At 38.0% G+C, this 18,097-nt stretch overlaps 1 protein-coding gene across 25 annotated transcripts in view; it reads right to left on the reverse strand.

The window, feature by feature from the left end:
* SLC16A7 (solute carrier family 16 member 7) overlaps positions 1-18,097 on the reverse strand; it is a 724,207-nt gene that overhangs the window by 42,359 nt on the left and 663,751 nt on the right. The gene's annotated exons all lie outside the window — the stretch shown is intronic.

Consider the following 18,097-nt stretch of genomic DNA (forward strand, 5'->3'; position numbering starts at 1 on the left):
ATCCCCATTCACACACATGCATGTACTCAATCTCTCTTTAAAATAAATAAATAAATCTTTTTTTTTTTTTTAAGATTTTATTTATTTATTTCGGGGGGGGGGGTGAGGGGCAGAGGGAGAAGAAAACTCCCTGTCAAGCACAGAGCTGATGCGGGGCCTCAATCCCAGGACCCTGGGATCATGACCTGAGCTGAAGGCAGATGCTTAACTGATGGAGCCACCCAGGAGCCCCTAAAAAAGTCTTTTTTTAAAAAAAAGTAAATTCCACAGTATGGGACAGCATGGACAAATCTTGAGGACATTATGCCAAGTGAAATAACCTGGTCACAGAAGGACAAATACTACATGATTCCACCTATATGAAGTATTTAAAATAGTCCAGGGCGCCTGGGTGGCACAGTGGTTAAGTGTCTGCCTTTGGCTCAGGGCGTGATCCTGGCGTTATGGGGTCGAGCCCCACATCAGGCTCCTCCACTGGGAGCCTACTTCTTCCTCTCCCACTCTCCCTACCTCTGTTTCCTCTCTCGCTGGCTGTCTCTATCTCTGTCAAATAAATAAATAAAATCTTTAAAAAAAAATAAATAAATAAAATAAAAATAAAATAGTCCAGTTCATAGAATTAAGAGTAGAATGATGGTTGCCAGGAGGGGACAGGGAAAGGGGGAGTTACTAATCCAAAGGCATAAAGTTTCAGTTAAGCGAGAGAAGTTGGAGAGATCTGTTGTACAACACTGTCCCTATGGCTAACAATACCGCATTACTCACTTAAAAATTTGTTAAAAGGGTGGAGCTCATGGCAAGTGTTGTTACCACAACAAAATAAAACTTAAAAATAACTAAAAATTAAAAAAAAAATCACAGGGGGAAATAAGAAGATGAGGAAGGAGAATTTTAATGAGGACATAGCCCAGAGTAATTCTTTCAGAGATTTGTCTGAGCCACTGCATTTCTGTTAGGATAAGGTAACATGTTGACTGGTACTACTTTTCTGCCTTTGAAAGGTATAGCCAAACAAGTCAGCTATCTAACATCAGATCTAATAGTCAATGTGATGCTAATGTTTGAGAAATAATCCCCCAATCTGATGAAACTGTGGAAGTTTTCAAAGCAAAAAGTCTTCCTATCATCAACTTGCCTCCCTTTACAAATGTGATCGTAATCCAGCATGAATGCATTCTTTGTCCTGTTCCCAACCGCAAGCTGCCCTACTCAGATTTCTGACAATGTCACCAGTTACTCATTAGGCCTGCCGCAGTCATCTGACATTGACTAATATTTATTCCCTTAAGGTCTAGTAAGCAATTGTAATTCATTGAAATTCACGGTCATCTGTTTCATTTAAAGGTGCCTGTATCTCCAAGCTGCTCGGCCACCCTATTTAGTTCAAGTCAGGTCACTCACATTACATGCAATGGCTATTCGATTTTTTTCCCAAATCTCTTCAAATTTTCAAGCCTCTCTCTTTCTTACTCTGCCATCATCACTCAGCAGATTACCTTCCCAGACTTATGCGGAGAACACAGAAGGCATCAGACAAGAACTGCTTCCAGTGCTCAGACCCATAAACTTCCTTGCAACCCACCAACTCAGGAAATATTAAGAAGAATAAGATTGAATATCAAGTATTTTTGCAATATTTAACACCCTAATTTTACTTTTAAATTTGGCGGTATTTCCATACTCAGTTCCAATTTATAGTTGTGTTTCATAATCATTCACACATATGCTTTTAAGAGTTATATTTTTGTTAGCAAATGGTGGGCTATCTTTGAAAATCTTACAGTATAGTTCCGTACTTGGTGGAAACATTTAAATGTATTCCTTAGAAGAAAGATTTTATTCTTGTGATGACCGAGACTGCTAAAGTGATTCTCCAAATCAAAACCAGAAACTTCCCAGATCAGTTCTGGGAGGTGTGCTGAGCACGAAGGCCTGTGCCAGATATCTGTCCTGGAAGGTGTTGTGAACCCATTGTTTTTCAAGTGCACTATTTCTGTGATAAAGCAGCAGGATAATGCATAGCCTAGAGCTCTCCCAGGGTTTAATTTTATATAAATCTCATAAACAGTGAATTGAAATATGAGAATGGTGATCATTATTTTATACAATAGAGGCAGGGCATTGTTAGTTTTTGCAATCCGAGAGCTCTTCGGATGTAGTCTAGTTAAGAGCAATGACTTATGGGACACAGGCTGAGACATTAAACCATTAAAAAGACAGGGAACTACTGCGTTAGTTGGACTGGTTCATGAGTCGGTAGAACAGAAACAAAACCAGAGCCAAAGTTATCAGTCAATGCTGCTGTTCGACCTGGGTCAGGAACACTGGCTCAAAGACTGGGGAAGCTGTGACAGGGGCAAATCTCGAGTCAGGGTGAGAGGCCAAGTCATTCCAAAGAAGTCTAGTTTCTTCATATCACAGCAACGGCATTAGAAAGACTAAGGAAAGTCTCATTAATTTACCCAGTTGCTCAAAAAGTCAGCTCCCTTTTATTCCAGCCAGAGCAATTAAGGAACATCAACACTTTGTTGGTAATAAAATTATTTAATGATGTTGCAAAAGGAATAGGGTTTTAGAGACCGCATTGATTATTTTAAAAGGCCCATTACTAAGCAGTAATCACTTCTGAGAACTCCAATAAACTGGTCTGAAATTCCTCTTTCTCCAAAATGCCATCAGCCCAATACTGGCATTTTCATTAGTTATAAAACTTTAATTTTAATTTGTCAATGATTTCATAGGATAATAAGCAGTCTCTTTTATTATTAGTAGTAGTATCATTATTATTATTCTCTAAGCTTTTAGGTGTATACCAAAACTCCTTCAAAGAGGATAGCCTTCTGGATAGCATGAGAGAGAGGAGGCGAAGTAAGTTGTACATCCTCTTTGAAGCTGACCTGCAATGTCCTTTCCGCTTCACTGGCTCCCCTACCACAACTGCAATTGCACCCTTGGTGCCTAAGCACAAATACTGAGTCTTGGGAGGGTGTGGGTGACATACTGGTACAATACTGTGGGACAACATGCAGCCACCACTTGAGAGGAAGCAGAGTCCGAGAAGAAACTAGGAATGGCCTACGATAAGGAGACAGAGGGCTTATTCATTGAAAGAGGCTGACGACGTAGAGACTAGAGAACGTGGTACAGGTCTGCTAATACACAGCATATAAAGGCAGCTCCAAGGGCTCCACGGGAAGAACTGGGAGGGATGCCAAGGGGGCCTAGAAATCATCGGAAAAACACTGGTCAGCCTGTGGAGGAAGGTGTGCGTGAGAACAGATGATCAGGAAAATGTATGCTTGTACTAAAGGCTAGACAGAAATAAGGAACTACTTAACTGTCTTAATTTCCAAGCAGCACTAGGCAGTGAAGTCTAATGAGGCTGCTCAAAAACTCTTGTTAGGACCCTGACGTGATGTCTTCTCAGACTGCTGTTGGGAAGGGATTATTTCGCTGCAGTGTTTACGGCATCTGTGGCAGTTTATAGTGCAGCGAGAGACCATCTGTAGCCTCCTGCACCAATCCAGCCTTGAAGTGATACCTGAACAGAAGGCTGAGGAGCGAATTAATTCACTACAGGAATTCACCCTTCAGTGGACCTTAGTGGCTGCTACAGTGAGAAATCTGCATATTGCGTCTGAAATTACTTTTGAAGAGTTTTGGTTTTGTTTTTGTTTGGTTGGTTTCGGCGTGCATTTCACCCAAGCCTACTCTTCCTTCTATTATTCCATATTTATGATATCTCTGCTCCCAGATGAACCATTTGACTATAACATCCATGCTCTAGGAATTCTTCCTCTTTTGACTCCACCATGTTACACCGTACACATGTGGTTCCTGCTCATATTTTGCTCTTCCTTTAAGATCCAGCTTAGGGGCGCCTGCGTAGTACAGTCGTTAAGCGTCTGCCTTCGGCTCAGGGCGTGATCCCGGCGTTTCCGCATCGAGTCCCGCATCGGGCTCCTCCGCTGGGAGCCTGCTTCTCCCTCTCCCACTCCCCCTGCTGTGTTCCCTCTCTCGCTGGCTGTCTCTCTGTCAAATAAATAAATAAAATCTTAAAAAAAAAAAAAAAAAGATCCAGCTTAAACTCTACAAAGTCTAAGAGGGTCTGTCCTTGGAGCTTTGCTCTCATGTGTCCAACCACTGGCGCCATCTATTGTCCGATGTGGGAATAAATCTCTTGGTTAGTGGAAATAAATCTCACTACCTGTTGCCTTGAATTCTCACTAAAACCATGCATTAAAATGTATTTTCCTACAAAAATTTTGTTATCTCAAGTAGATGATAATCTCAACGGACAAATGAATGCTCTGTTCCTCTTTTTTCCTATAGGACCAACCACAGAATATTTATAACTGATAAGTGTTAGATCTAGAGTTTAATTTTATTCTAATGTTGATGTGTATTTAAATATATGGCAATCTCCATTACACAAAATTTTTTAATATTTTACTTAATCCTTAAATATTTAAAGACACATATATATTAAGAAACTATTGGAACAGTGAAAATTATTGTTGAATTTATATTTAAATATAATGCAAAATTATCAATCCACATTCTTTCATTTAAACACAACTTCATGATTACCTGTGATACGGCACAGTGAAATGCATGATGAATGAGAACCGTTACACAGAACTGGTAGACTTCTGACCTAATCTCACTTCACTGCAGAGTTGTTCCCTTATTCTACCTTTGGAAATGGGCATATATTCCTATCTGACATCAAGAAATAAAACCCATCACAAACAGAATTCTTATTCCCCATGAACTGATGCAAAGCAGCTTACTTCTAATGGTTGCAATGCATCATAAATTCAAAATAAATTAGTGGCCATTAAGCCACAGGCTCCTCATCATTCGTATTACAAATGAAGCTTAGACATCAGGCATTACTGGAACCACCTTTCATCTGAAGACTGATATTGATATTCTCCGTCAGAGCACATTAAAATGATCCCATGAAATACACTGACTTCAGGAAGGATCTAGCATGTTACGCTTGTGATGAGAATATCATTTAGGTTTCCTAGTAGCAAAACGCATTTCTTCCATTACAAAACTATGTTTTTGAGGTAGTAATTAAATATGCCTCAAATCAAAACGACTTTTTCAGGAACCTCATAGTGGTATACTATTTATATCTTAGATGTTTGCCACCTAAATCACAAAGCACACAGGGAGTGTTCAAAATATATTCATGAACTATAAAAGACAATTTTGCTTCCATTCTTGTATCATGTTTTAAACTCTTTTCGAGATGATTTAATTATATAGGAAATGCACTGGGCTTTATTGTTGGTGTCACAGAAAAGGAAACTTCAAGCTGAATTTTTAAAAACTAGACAGTAATGCATGAATGTATGAATTTATAGCAATATTGTAGGACTTTTTAAAAATACGATTATAAACCTAATGAAACAACTTTCTTAACCTCTTCATAATTTTTCTTTGGAATATAACATTTGAACAGTATCTAATTACAAAAATAAAGAACTTCAATTATTTACATCCAAGTCCCCAAATCCACATTATCACCTATATAATCTTTTTTTTTAAAGATTTTATTTATTTATTTGAGAGAGAGCGAGAGTGAAAGAGAGAGCACAAGCAGGGGGAGGGACAGAGGAAGACGGAGAAGCAGACTCCCCACTGATCAGAGAACCTGATGTGGGGATTGATCCCAGGTCCTTGAGTTCATGACCTGAGCTGAAGGCAGACGCTTAACCGACTGAGCTGCTTAACCGACTGAGCCACCCAGGAGCCCCTCACCTATATAACCTTAAGGAGGTTTTAGGACTATTTGTGATTCTAACCTGAATTTCCCAGATAATTTTGTGGATTCCCTCTATAGCCAGAAAGTCAGGTTTGAATTGAGACAAGCCCCATCATCTTCACATCGAGACTACAAAGTAACCACTCAGATATGTTTGTTCACCTCCCAGATCGCTTGGGTCTCTCCTGTGTTGGCAACTTCAGGGATATTTTTCACATACTACTGAGAATGCACTGCATACTTTTGCAACAAAGATATTTTAAAAAGTGACCCCATATGTCAACTTTTATAGAAATCAGCTCTTAACACCCTCTCTTTTGCAAAGTTGGTGTTGGCAGAAGGGGGTGAGGAGGCCTAGAGCTGACCAGGCTAGCAGTCTAACTGGATCGGCTGGAGCACGCAGGCCCTTGAAAGGAGTGGATGGGGTGTGAATCACACATGAAGGGAGGAGTCAGTGTGGAATGTCGGTTCAACTTTTATGAAGTTCCTTACAAAGCAGCAGAAAAATATGAACCTTGGGTATTAGAGAAAATTAAGAAATAAGGGAAGAAAATGGTTGAAACCCCCAGAGAATGGCAAAAGATGAGCCAGTTAAAAGCCATCCACTAAGCTTTAGTCATGTAAGGCCTTCTTGCCTTCACATATTTGCTTCGGCTAATTTCCTGTAGAACCCAGGAAGATTCCAGAGCCATTACACTGTCCGACATAAGGACTAAACCATGCAATGTTTCAAAACATACTACACATTCATGAGGCTTTTCTGCACATATAAGTATAGTTGCATAGCACCTTCTCAGGGTATGAAGACCTTCACACTTTTATTTATTCCATTTGACTTCTCACAGCATTGGAATGCATGACTATCACTATTTCAGTGGTATAAATATCACCCCAGATTATTACTTTATAGGAGAAAAACGGATTCTCACATTGGTTCAAGGACTTGCCGGGAATCACAAAGCTCCCAGTGGTGGAGCTGAAGTTGGACCCTATGTCTTTACGTCTGGGTGGCATCATCATTACAAAATGCCGCGGTGTTATGGAATAACATTGGTTTACATTCTAGAACAGCAGCACTTAAGTCATTTTCAGAACGCTTTCCCCTTTGAGTGTGGGTCACGTGACCTCTGTAGGAGGAGCCAGGAGCCGCAGTATAACCACATTACAGATGAAGGAGTCAGGCTCAGAGAGCTCAGATGACTCGCATGAGGGTCACATGGCTAACAACTAGTGGAATAAAGACTGGAGTATGGTCTTTTTATATTAAATCCGAAGTGTTTAGAGAGCCAATGAACTCAAGGATTTGAAAAAGTAGAGATAAAAGTTAATGGGACTTATATCTGGGACCCTTATCCCGCGAGCATACACTTCAAAGCATGAGCCAGGGGCCCCAAGGCTTGCTTTCCTGTAGACTAGTCCTGTGATCTTTCTCGAGTCATTTAGCCTTTCTGAACTGTAGTTCAGAAGTTCTGTAATCTAGAAAATGGTGAGCCTATCATTCCCCAAACTCATAAGGAGTTAAATATTCAAACGAGGTAATTCATGTTAAAGAATGCTATAAACTTTAAAATGCTACACAAATATAAAATATTACTGTCAATTTTGTCACTTAAGATTTCCCAAAAAATGTCTGAAGGGTAGTTTCTTACTTGATTCATAAGTTTTGAGTGAACGTAAGAATAAAATGTAAAAGACTAAACATGTTTGAGCGTGAATATTTTGCATATAATTTCACTTGTGGTATGCATCATTAACTGTTTATTACATAAAAGGAGCCAGACCAAGCCAAAAAAGAAGGCACTTGGGCATAAAGATATTTAGAACCTGTCCCGGGCAGATGTTTAATAAACGTGTTGGCTTTAGATTACATTTTCATGATTATTAATTTTATGGAGTGATATATTTTCCTCCCCTTTTGTTCCTAATCTCTTACAAAGCTCTCCACAGGTCTAGGGATATGCGTGGGGAGGCTGAATGGATAAACACTATTATGGAAAGCACAGGTGGTGAAGTGACTTGAGAATGTGAAAGCTCCTGAGATCTATGAAGACAGTCATATTTTAGTGGAATAGTACTAAACCATTCCATTCTGAAAAGCATGTATTTCAAGAGAGTTTCTGAGCACAAGAAAATGCCACCCGGAATCGGAATACATGTCAAAATAAATTAGGGAAAGAAAAAGTAAAATAGATGGACTTTGCCCAGATACTGAGGCAAAATGTTCTCTGTGATACGGCCACCAATCTAGTCCTCCTTAGCTAGGTCATTCCTTGTGTTTTTGGATGACCTCCCTTATTAAATAATACTGTTTCTGCTTTACCTATATTTTACACAGCTGCAGCTACCTAACAGTAAGTCCATAGATACTGACTGTTAACATATCTAATTCTCACACTAAAAATGTATTTATATACTGGCACAGGAAATAAGGGAAATTTTGGAAACACTAGGAGTTTATCATTTTAGGAGCTGCATTTTCTGGTAAGATCTAATTTTAGAGAACTCAATCTTCTAGAGCAGACTTAAGACTATTCCTGTGGATGGGCTTAGAAGATTAAGAATTCTTTCGCTAGACGGTGCTAACAGAGATGTGCCCAAGTAAGTGTCAGAGGAATTTTCCTTTGGTGTGAGGGATCCCCAAAGAACACTGACAGCAGTAAAAAAATGTGGTGGCAATAAGTGGTGAGGATACCTGCAAGATAAGGCATTGATAATTCCTGGCAGATCTTGAACTAATGATTGAGGACCTCTGTCCTGAAAATTCATTCTAGATTCTCACACGTGGTTGGGTCATAACTGACCTCTGTGTAGACACTTAAGAATCTTTTTGTAAATGTGAAGATGGCAGGCCACCTACTACAACAAAAGTAAATCCTCAATAATTATCAATAATTTTATTTATTTGTTTGTTTGTTTATTTATTTTTAAAGATTTTATTTATTTGACAGAGAGCAAGTGCACAAGCAGGGGGAGTGGCAGAGGGAGAAGGAGAAGCAGGCTCTCCACTGAGAAGGGAGGCCAAAGCGGGACTTGATCCCAGGACCCTGGGATCATGATCTGAGCTGAAGGCAGATGCTTAATTGACTGAGCCACCCAGGTGCCCCAATTATCAATAATTTTAAAGAAATCCCTTTCTAGACCTAATTTTAACTTTTCCACAGAATCAGACAACTGGACAGCACTAGCTAGGTATCAAAGTCAGCTACACTGTCAGCAAGCTTTCAAACAGCTGTGTTTAGTTTTTCCTGAACTGTCATTCTGTCTTCAGATGCCTACTTTTGACCAAGTAACAACAACTTGGTCTAGGCAAAAAAAAAAAAAAGAGAAAGAAAGAAAGAAAGAAAGAAAGAAAGAAAGAAAGAAAGAAAGAAAGAGAAAGAAAGAAGCTAATCTGTTTACAAGGTAGGAATCTATCCACTTGTTGCTTGATTATTTTAAAAGCCACGAAAGCATATTTTAGTAAAACCTATCTATACTAGAATTTTGTTGTTAAAGTCGAACTTCTTGTGGAGAAAGATGAGTCATAAAAGCTTTGGATTTCACAAATAAAGAATTAAGACTATAACATTTATAATCGAAAGAGAGGAATGAAAAAGTTGAATGAAAAATGATATAGGAACTAGAAAGTGACATTTAATAAAGAGAGAAATAAAAAAGAGAGAGACAGAGTGAGGACACCATTTTTCTAGACAAATTACTTGTTTTTTTTCATAGAACACTTACATGAAGTAAGAAATAAGGAGATGATGAGAAAAACGAGAGGAAATACCCACCTGACCAGCCTGGTAATCATTATGGTGACATAATACCAACAGATTCTCTTACCGCCTATGGATTCTGTGAAATTGTGTAGATTTCAATGGTAAGCTCAATATTAAGAAGAAATGACTTTAAGAGGAAACGTGAATAACTATGAATTTAATTACACAACCACGCACAGACACAATTAATGAGAAAGTGTTGGATATCCAGTGACAATATATATGGGGCAGGACTTTCACTCAACTTAATGGTACCACTAATAATCTGGATAGAGAAGTATTTTCACAATTTTTAATTTACAAAAAACGAGTTCTAAGATGAAAGTTTAGACAAATTGAAAAAACAATTTCAGACAAATATCTACATAGAGCACCTATCTATTCGATATTTCCTTATTTCCGAAGTTGGTAGACTTTCAGGATTTCTAGGTTTCTATTTTCCTGTATAATAGAAAAAAGAAAAGTATACCACAATATATAGAAGTGTGTGTCCTTTCTGGGGGACACACGGCTGAATATCGTACTATAGGTGTCACAGTGTGACATTCATTATCTAGAACATTGTTTGATGACAGGGTTTTATTTTTTTTTTTTTAAGATTTTATTTATTTATTCGACAGAGATAGAGACAGCCAGCGAGAGAGGGAACACAAGCAGGGGGAGTGGGAGAGGAAGAAGCAGGCTCATAGCGGAGGAGCCTGATATGGGGCTCGATCCCATAAAGCCGGGATCACGCCCTGAGCCGAAGGCAGACGCTTAACCGCTATGCCACCCAGGTGCCCCTGATGACAGGGTTTTAGTCTCATAAACTCAAACACTAGTTTTGTCAGTAATCTGAGAGCATATCCAGGATCTCAAGGGCAAACTCAGATTGACCATTCGCCATCCTAGTTCAGCCACTGTCATTTACCAATAGACTGTTACATGCTGCTTAAAGAGCTGCTCAGAGCCATCAGGCTCCTACCCTGGTGCGTAAAGAAGAGAATATGCAATTAGTGTCACCGCATCACTAAAGGAAACGTGTAAGAGGAGAACTAGAACCGAGGGAGTGCCCATGCTCTTCCAGCTGGCCTGTTCCCATTGTGCTTTTCTACCTTTCTCCTGTGCACCATGGAGGTGCTTTGTCTGTGTGTGTTTCATTGTTTTAGCTTTTTTGAGTCTTGTGGCTGTTGCATCACTGTTTTATCCCACCCAGATACTTCAGGGCCAGGGCAGCATAAGTGTTCGCCTTGTTCTCTATCAAATTCTACACTCTCTCTCCATCTTTACCCTTTCTTTTATTTCCTTTATTAATCTTTGTGCTTCTTTAAAGCTATTTCCACCAGGTTACAGCACTCCCTCCAACCTCCTTCTCTCATTATTGATTGGCACCTGGGTCTAATCCCAATCATACTTTCAAGGCTGGCACATGGCTAAGGGTCTTTCTCTACCTCACTGCCAATCATCTATCTTAGGGACATCAATGTACGTGTGACTTCTCATTTTCTTGGGCTCCCCCAACCTGATCTTTTACCTTTGATTTTCTTTTTTATCACATTCTACCTCAATCATATACTAAAATAGTCGTAAGTTGGAATTTGTCATCAACCAAGATGGTTGACATTATTCTCCCCCCACAATTCAAATGCAAACGTCCCCCTCACCAACTTGGGCCCTTCATTTTACTTGCTTTATGATTTCTAATAATCTAGCTTTCCCATTGTCTGAGATTTCACACACAACTCCCTCAGTCCTCAGACACCAATTCTCCCTTACCCCAGACCCACCTCCCTACAGCCAGCAGGTGGAGAGACCAGAGAAGTCATCGCCAGGGACTAACTCATCTTACTGGGACTACAATCCCGCTCTACCTAAACGTACACACTTATCCCTTCCCAATACAACATTTGTACTCACTCCATATTTTCAATGATCTTGCTAATATATTTGTAATATTCTTTATCAGTTAGGTAAGGTTCCTTCACGCTGGACAGTGTTCGGATTGATACTGACAAGTTTTGCCTCATGACACTCCTTTTGAATAACATTCTTACTTAGCTAAGTAATTGGATTTGGTATGATTACTACTGCAGCTTTGAGTTTCTTTCTTAATATTTAAGGTGACTTTGTATATCTTTATTCTGATGCACTTAAGCATTGGCCATAGGGCATAAATTACTGGACAATCTTATTTCCAAGCATTGTATCACATAAAATTCCTAACCTTTTCCAGAGATATAAGTAATGATTACTAGGTGGTGAGTGTTTGGAGGACTTGAATTGAGGGTGTTTAAGGACAGGAGCCAGAGGCACAGCACAACCCGTATCGTCACAGCCAGCAGCCCTAACGGCCCAAAGATGGAGGATCCAAAACTGGCAGTCAGACCTCCTGGTGCCTGGTTCTGTATCCCGTTAATTTTCAATGCTATTGACTAACTTGCTCACTACCAGCAGAGTCATTAAAATCTAGTGGATCAGAAATTGGTTAGTAAGATTTCAGACTATATAATTTGTTATCCAAGGTCAGTAAGAAGAGTGACAAGGTTGTAGTAAACAATCTTTCTGTCAAAGTTCCTGAAATCTGTGTCTTCCCTTCCCTTCCTTTTCTCCCTTCCTTCCTTTTCATTCCTTTTTCTCTTTTAAAATGGAATGTCTACTTAAAAGCCATATACTTAGGGGTGCCTGGGTGGCACAGTCGTTAAGTGTCTGCCTTTGGCTCAGGGCGTGATCCCAGTGTTCCGGGATCGAGCCCCACATCATGCTCCTCCACTAGGAGCCTGCTTCTTTCTCTCTCACTCCCCCTGCTTGTGTTCCCTCTCTCGCTGGCTGTCTCTGTCAAATAAATAAATAAAATCTTTTAAAAAAAAGCCATATACTTAAACATCAACCAGTGTATACTTAAAAACTTTATTCTGTTTTCAGAACAGTTTAAAATATTGATGAAAAAAATACACATATTGGCTAACTGAAAAAAGTCATTCTTCATATTCCAAAGACCTATCTCAAAAGAGTTTCAAGTCACATTAATTTTCTCTATGAATGCCACTGGTATTCAGGGCTTTCTGGTAATCCATAGGTCCAAAGCAACTCAAATTAGCCGTATGTGCTCACTCCTTACTATAAATGAGATAACTTTAAACACAGTCAGGGGAAAATGAGTTTGAGGCTAAAAAATGCTTCTGAGCTCAACCCACTAACTGTTTTGATCCCTTCCTCATATCCCCAACTTGACTGGGATGGTTTAGGCCACACGCCTGTGGTCTGCAGAGACCACACGAACTGCAGTGCGGCAATTCGAATAACCTCTCTAAATAGAAAGACGTTATGTTTTGAATGGTGCCAAGTAAACTGTCAACACTCAAAAATAAATTACAATATTAAGATCATGTAGGAGGCAGTTCAGGGAGAAACAAGTGAAATGTCCAAAAGGTTTAGGGACTGATTTATGAGGGATGATTAAGAGAACAGAAAATAAGTAGCTTGGTCAAATCATACTGAGGAGGGCAATGAAATAACTGCTTATATCTTTTGAAAGGATCAAACGTGTTGAAAAGGAAAAGTATTTATTATTCACCAAGTAGGATAATAATAATACTCACTATATAGCTTGTGTTTCTTTAGTATAATTTCCAAAATACATCTCACATACCTCAGAGCATAATTAAGCAGTACAGAAATTTTAAATCCATAAAACATTTTTTTTGTGGTGAAAATAATTTGAGGAAAGTTATTTCTAGTGGAAGACTGTTATGTACTATTTTTAATAGGAAGGATAAAGAACGACCTAACAAGGAGAAAGAATCCTGAAAGATGACTTCTGGAAGCCAGACACCAATGCCCTCATCCTACCACCGCTACTCGCTATGTGGCTTTCCAAAAACTCAGAACTTTCTTGGTCTGTTTTTATCCGTAAAATAAAGCAGCAGTAAAGTGGAGGAAAGTTTCTTTCACTTTGTAAAGGTCTATGAATGCATAAAATTATGAAGGGAAGTGTGAAATGTTTCTTTAAATAATATTAAATTATATGGAGTTGGAAGTAGATTCTAGTTGTTTAATAATAAACTATTCCAATAACATATGCTAAGAACCCACCAGCAACAGTCTATTTAGTTATGAATATAAGCAAATGATTAATTCCTGTATCTCTGTGATTCAATGGGGATGAGTTCTCAAGGGAAAAGTTCTTGAGGGAACAGTATTTCTGAAGATGTACTATTATTCTTTGGCACTGGAATATCAATAGCTATCATTTTTTTGGAATTGAATACATGGTAGGAAATATACTACACTTTGTGTGATTTATCTAATTAACTGGTATTTTCATAACTAAAAGTTTTCTATTATCACCTTCATTGCACGAGTAAGAGACTTATATGGGACTTTCTGTTGTTACTATACTCTTAAATGTAGAAATGCCATGTATATCTCAACTTTTTAAAATTATTCCTAAAATACAAAAGCACCGCCATTCTCTAATTATACTTTTAACAAAAATATTATGACACCATTAACTAGTTAACAACGTTGTGTGTAATTAAATTAGAATCACATTTATGTCTTAAATTCTTTGTAACTTGGCAAACACCTCAGACAGAAGCATCCAACGGGTTCCAGCAAGTCTACCATACGTTCTATCTTATAAAACACAACATGTATATACTTGGTAAATAACATATCAGATTAGCAACTCAATTATGATTCTTTTTTCATTGGCTATGGTTGGTATAAAAACCTGAAGACTAACCTCAAGAAAGATTTGAGATGTGGTTTTTAAAGGGTATTATTAATATTAATATTAGTTTTATTTAACAATTTTATTTTTTTTCTTTCCTTATAGATATACACACCTGAAAACTGATATTGAACTATGACAGTGAGCTCTGCTTTCAGGAGAGCTACCTGATACGTTCCCTGGCTGGTGTGAAAGGTGAAACAGCACCTTGCTTTACCAAATTAACAGTACTCTTTATTCTACTGTCACCTAATCCTCAGCAGTAGAATAAGAGAAGGACACAAAAGCTGTATTCCACTGAGGATCTATGAGATGCTGCCCTGCACCTGACAGTCTTTCAGACTTTTCTGCTTTAAAGTTGTCTTAGAGTGTATATGACAAGCTATGGAGCTGATGAGGTATTTCCGATATTAAAATCATATACATATATGTTATAACTAAAAACATTATGTATACATACATCTTTTAATCTCTACAATTAGATTTTTCATTGTCAAAAACAAATGGACAAAACAAAAAAAAAAGAGACAAACCAAAAAGCAGACTATTAACTATAGAGAACAAACTGATGGCTACCAGAGGGGAGATGAGTTGGGGGGTGGGTGAAATTGGTGATGGGGATTAGGAGTACACGTATCACAGTGGGCACTGAATAATGTATAGAATTGCTGAATCACTATATTGTACACCTGAAACCAATATAACACTATGCTAAATATTTTGGAATTAAAATTTAAATCTTCATAAGAAAGGAGACTATTGAAAAAGATTCTGCATAGCAGACAGAACTTGACCATAATCTTTGAAAGTAAAATGAATCATTAGTTTATCTAAAAAAAATTTCCTTGTCGGCCTTTATAAACTGCATGCCTGTTTAAAAATGAAAAAAAGAATTTGTAAAATATTTACTAACTGTATGCAAGAAATTATTTATGTACATGGAAAGACCAATGGAAATAAAAAAGCAATGGAAACCGGGGAACAACAATCGAAAACAAGTAATTATTGTTTTAGAGCTTTGTAACAAAAAGTAGTTGAAGGATTTCCAAATTTATGATAGTATTCTCTGCATATTTACACTGTGACCTCATATTAGCACACAAAGTCCTATTATGCCACGCCCTGCACTCAAATATCCCATGTTTTCACATTTTATGTTCTAGGAAGGAACTAATTTCAAAGATGACCTCTGTGGTCCTTCTACTAAAATGCTGACTTTTTCTAAACAGTTCAAAGCCACTCTACCCACCAGGAAGTCTTATCATTCCCACTTCTACCAACTCTTCTTTTGACCATGAAGATTATTTTTTTATTTCTTTTCTCCCATAGCTGTTCATATCTCTGACTTTAAAATTATCACATAGATTTAAAATTTTTTACTTCTTTTTCTTCCCAACTGGATAAAACTCCTGGTAGGGACCATATCTTTTTTGTCTTTGGACATCAATATCTACCAAAGGAGGAGCTCAATATATGTTTATTAAATAAAAGAAAAAAAAATCTCAATGAAGGACTTTAGGTTCTGAAAAAGTAAGTGACCATGAAAAATCATTTATACCAGTAGAGACCTAGCTTTTCATAGCTTATTTTATGATTGTTACAAAAATTTTGATAATGGTCCATTTGTTTTTTCCTTTTTAACATTAAGCACCTATTATGTGCTAAGGCTTATCTACCCATTGGGGATCCAAAAGGGAGCGAAACAGGGAAAAAAGTCCTTGCTTCCATGAGATTTACATTCCACTTTGGGGCTGAAAGTTTACCTTCTGAACCTGCACTTCCCACAATGGGAGCCATTAGCCAAGCTTTTAAAATTTAAATTAAAAGGAAATGAAAAAAAAATTTTAGTTCCTTTCTCAAACTAACTTGGAAGGGTTCAATAGCCACATGTGACAAAGTGGGTAACATTTATTGGACAATCAGATTTACAGAACATCTCTATCATCACAGAAAGTTCTATAGGGCAGTTAACATTCTAGTAAGAATGAAATAATGGATAGTGATAAATGATACAGATGGGGAAAATGATGCAAGAAAAGAGGACAGAATTGGGTAGATACAGTGTTGAAACTTCAGATAGGCTAGTTCTAGAAGACCTCTTTCGGAAGGTGAGTTTCGAGTAAAGACCTGAAAGAAGTGGGGGTATGGGGGTAGTCATTTATAAATTCAAGGGAATATCATTCCAATAAAGGCAAGAATAAGTACGAGCCCCTGAGGTGAAAGCATGGCTGGCATATTCTAGAAACAGCAGGTGGGCGATACAGCTAGAGCAGAGTGAGCAAGAATAATAGGGTCAGGGAAGTAATGGGGGATGGCAAACAGTCCAAATGAGATGGGAAGCCTCAGGTACATTTGCAAAGAGGAAAGAAAAGATTGGACTTAGGTTACAGGAGGATTTCACTAGCAGCTATATACAGAAACAGGGACACCAGATAACAGGCTACAGTAAATATCTAGACTACGAAGAATAGTGTCTTGAACCACGTAACAGCCGCAGAAGTGATGAAGAGTGATCAAATTTTGGATTTATTTTGGAGGTAGAACCAAAAGATGTGCTAATCGGAGTTGCGAGAATGAGAGAGAAAGAGAGAAATCAAGAAACATTCCTATGTTTTTGGTCTGATCAGTTGCTTGGGGGGAGAATTTCAGGAGATCAATTTTAGATAGGTTCAGTTAGGGAAAGCTACTAAGCATTTGAGTGGAAATGTTGAAAGAATGCTTTATATGCAGGTCTAGAGTTCAGGAGAGATTAGGACTGGAGATAAAATTTGAAAGGCATCAACTTATCAATAATAGCTACAGTCATACAGAAGTACAAGTCACCTATGGAGCAAATATATACAGAAAAGAAATCCAAGAGGCTGTATCTTCAATGCTGAGAGCTTAAGGAAATAAAGAAACACTGGAAACAAACACTAAGAAGGCAGGGCTAACAGCATCAGAAGAAAAAACATGTGTGGTCTTTTACAAGTAAAATTAAGAAAGTGTTTGATGATAGAGAGAATGAACAGCTACTATGTCAAATGCTGCTGAAAGGTCAGTATGATGGAAACTGAGAAATGACTAAGCAGCAGTCATGGGAGATCTTGAAAACAGCAATTTCAGATAAGTGGTGGGAGCAAACATCTAACTGGAATGGGGTAAAGAGACCGAGAAAAGAGAAATCAGAGATACTAAATATAGCAATGTTTTCAAGAAGTTTTGCTTAAAAGGAAGGAAATACGTAAGGTTGTAGCTGACAGGAAATATGGGTCTAGAGAATGTTTTTTATTTATCTTGTTTTGTTTTTCCCCAGTTGGAAGATAAAATATCATGTTTATATGGCACGGGAATAATTCTGTTGTAAGGGGAACTATTGCTAATGAAGGAGCGAGAAGGTACGTTTGCAAGAGGAAATGTCTTGCAGCAGGTGAGCAGTAAAAGATGAAATGTATGAATAAAGGGACGGGCCTCAGCTAGGATACAGACAGTACAGGAGAGAATGTGAGGTAGATAGGTCCAGATGTACACAGGTGAGATTAAGAAGGAAAGGATGAGATATAACGGTAAGAATTCTTATATCACTAAAACAGGAAAAAAAAAAAAAGTTAACAGAAATATGAGCTTTAACACCAGACAGACCAAGGTATGAGTCCTGTTTCCATTATCTCCTTTAAAGAGCAACATGCTATCTTATTCTTAATAAATTCACAATTCAACAAAAACAGTAAGAATGGGTTAAGAATATATACTAAACCACTTTATTTCCATTTATAAGTAGAAATATTCATGAATTTATCTCAACTTTGATTCTGTTAAAAATTTGGTCTAATTCATTTTTTCTGGGGACCATAAATTCTACTGGAT

Source organism: Ursus arctos, unplaced genomic scaffold (assembly GCF_023065955.2).
Source record: "Ursus arctos isolate Adak ecotype North America unplaced genomic scaffold, UrsArc2.0 scaffold_21, whole genome shotgun sequence".
NCBI lineage: Eukaryota > Metazoa > Chordata > Mammalia > Carnivora > Ursidae > Ursus > Ursus arctos.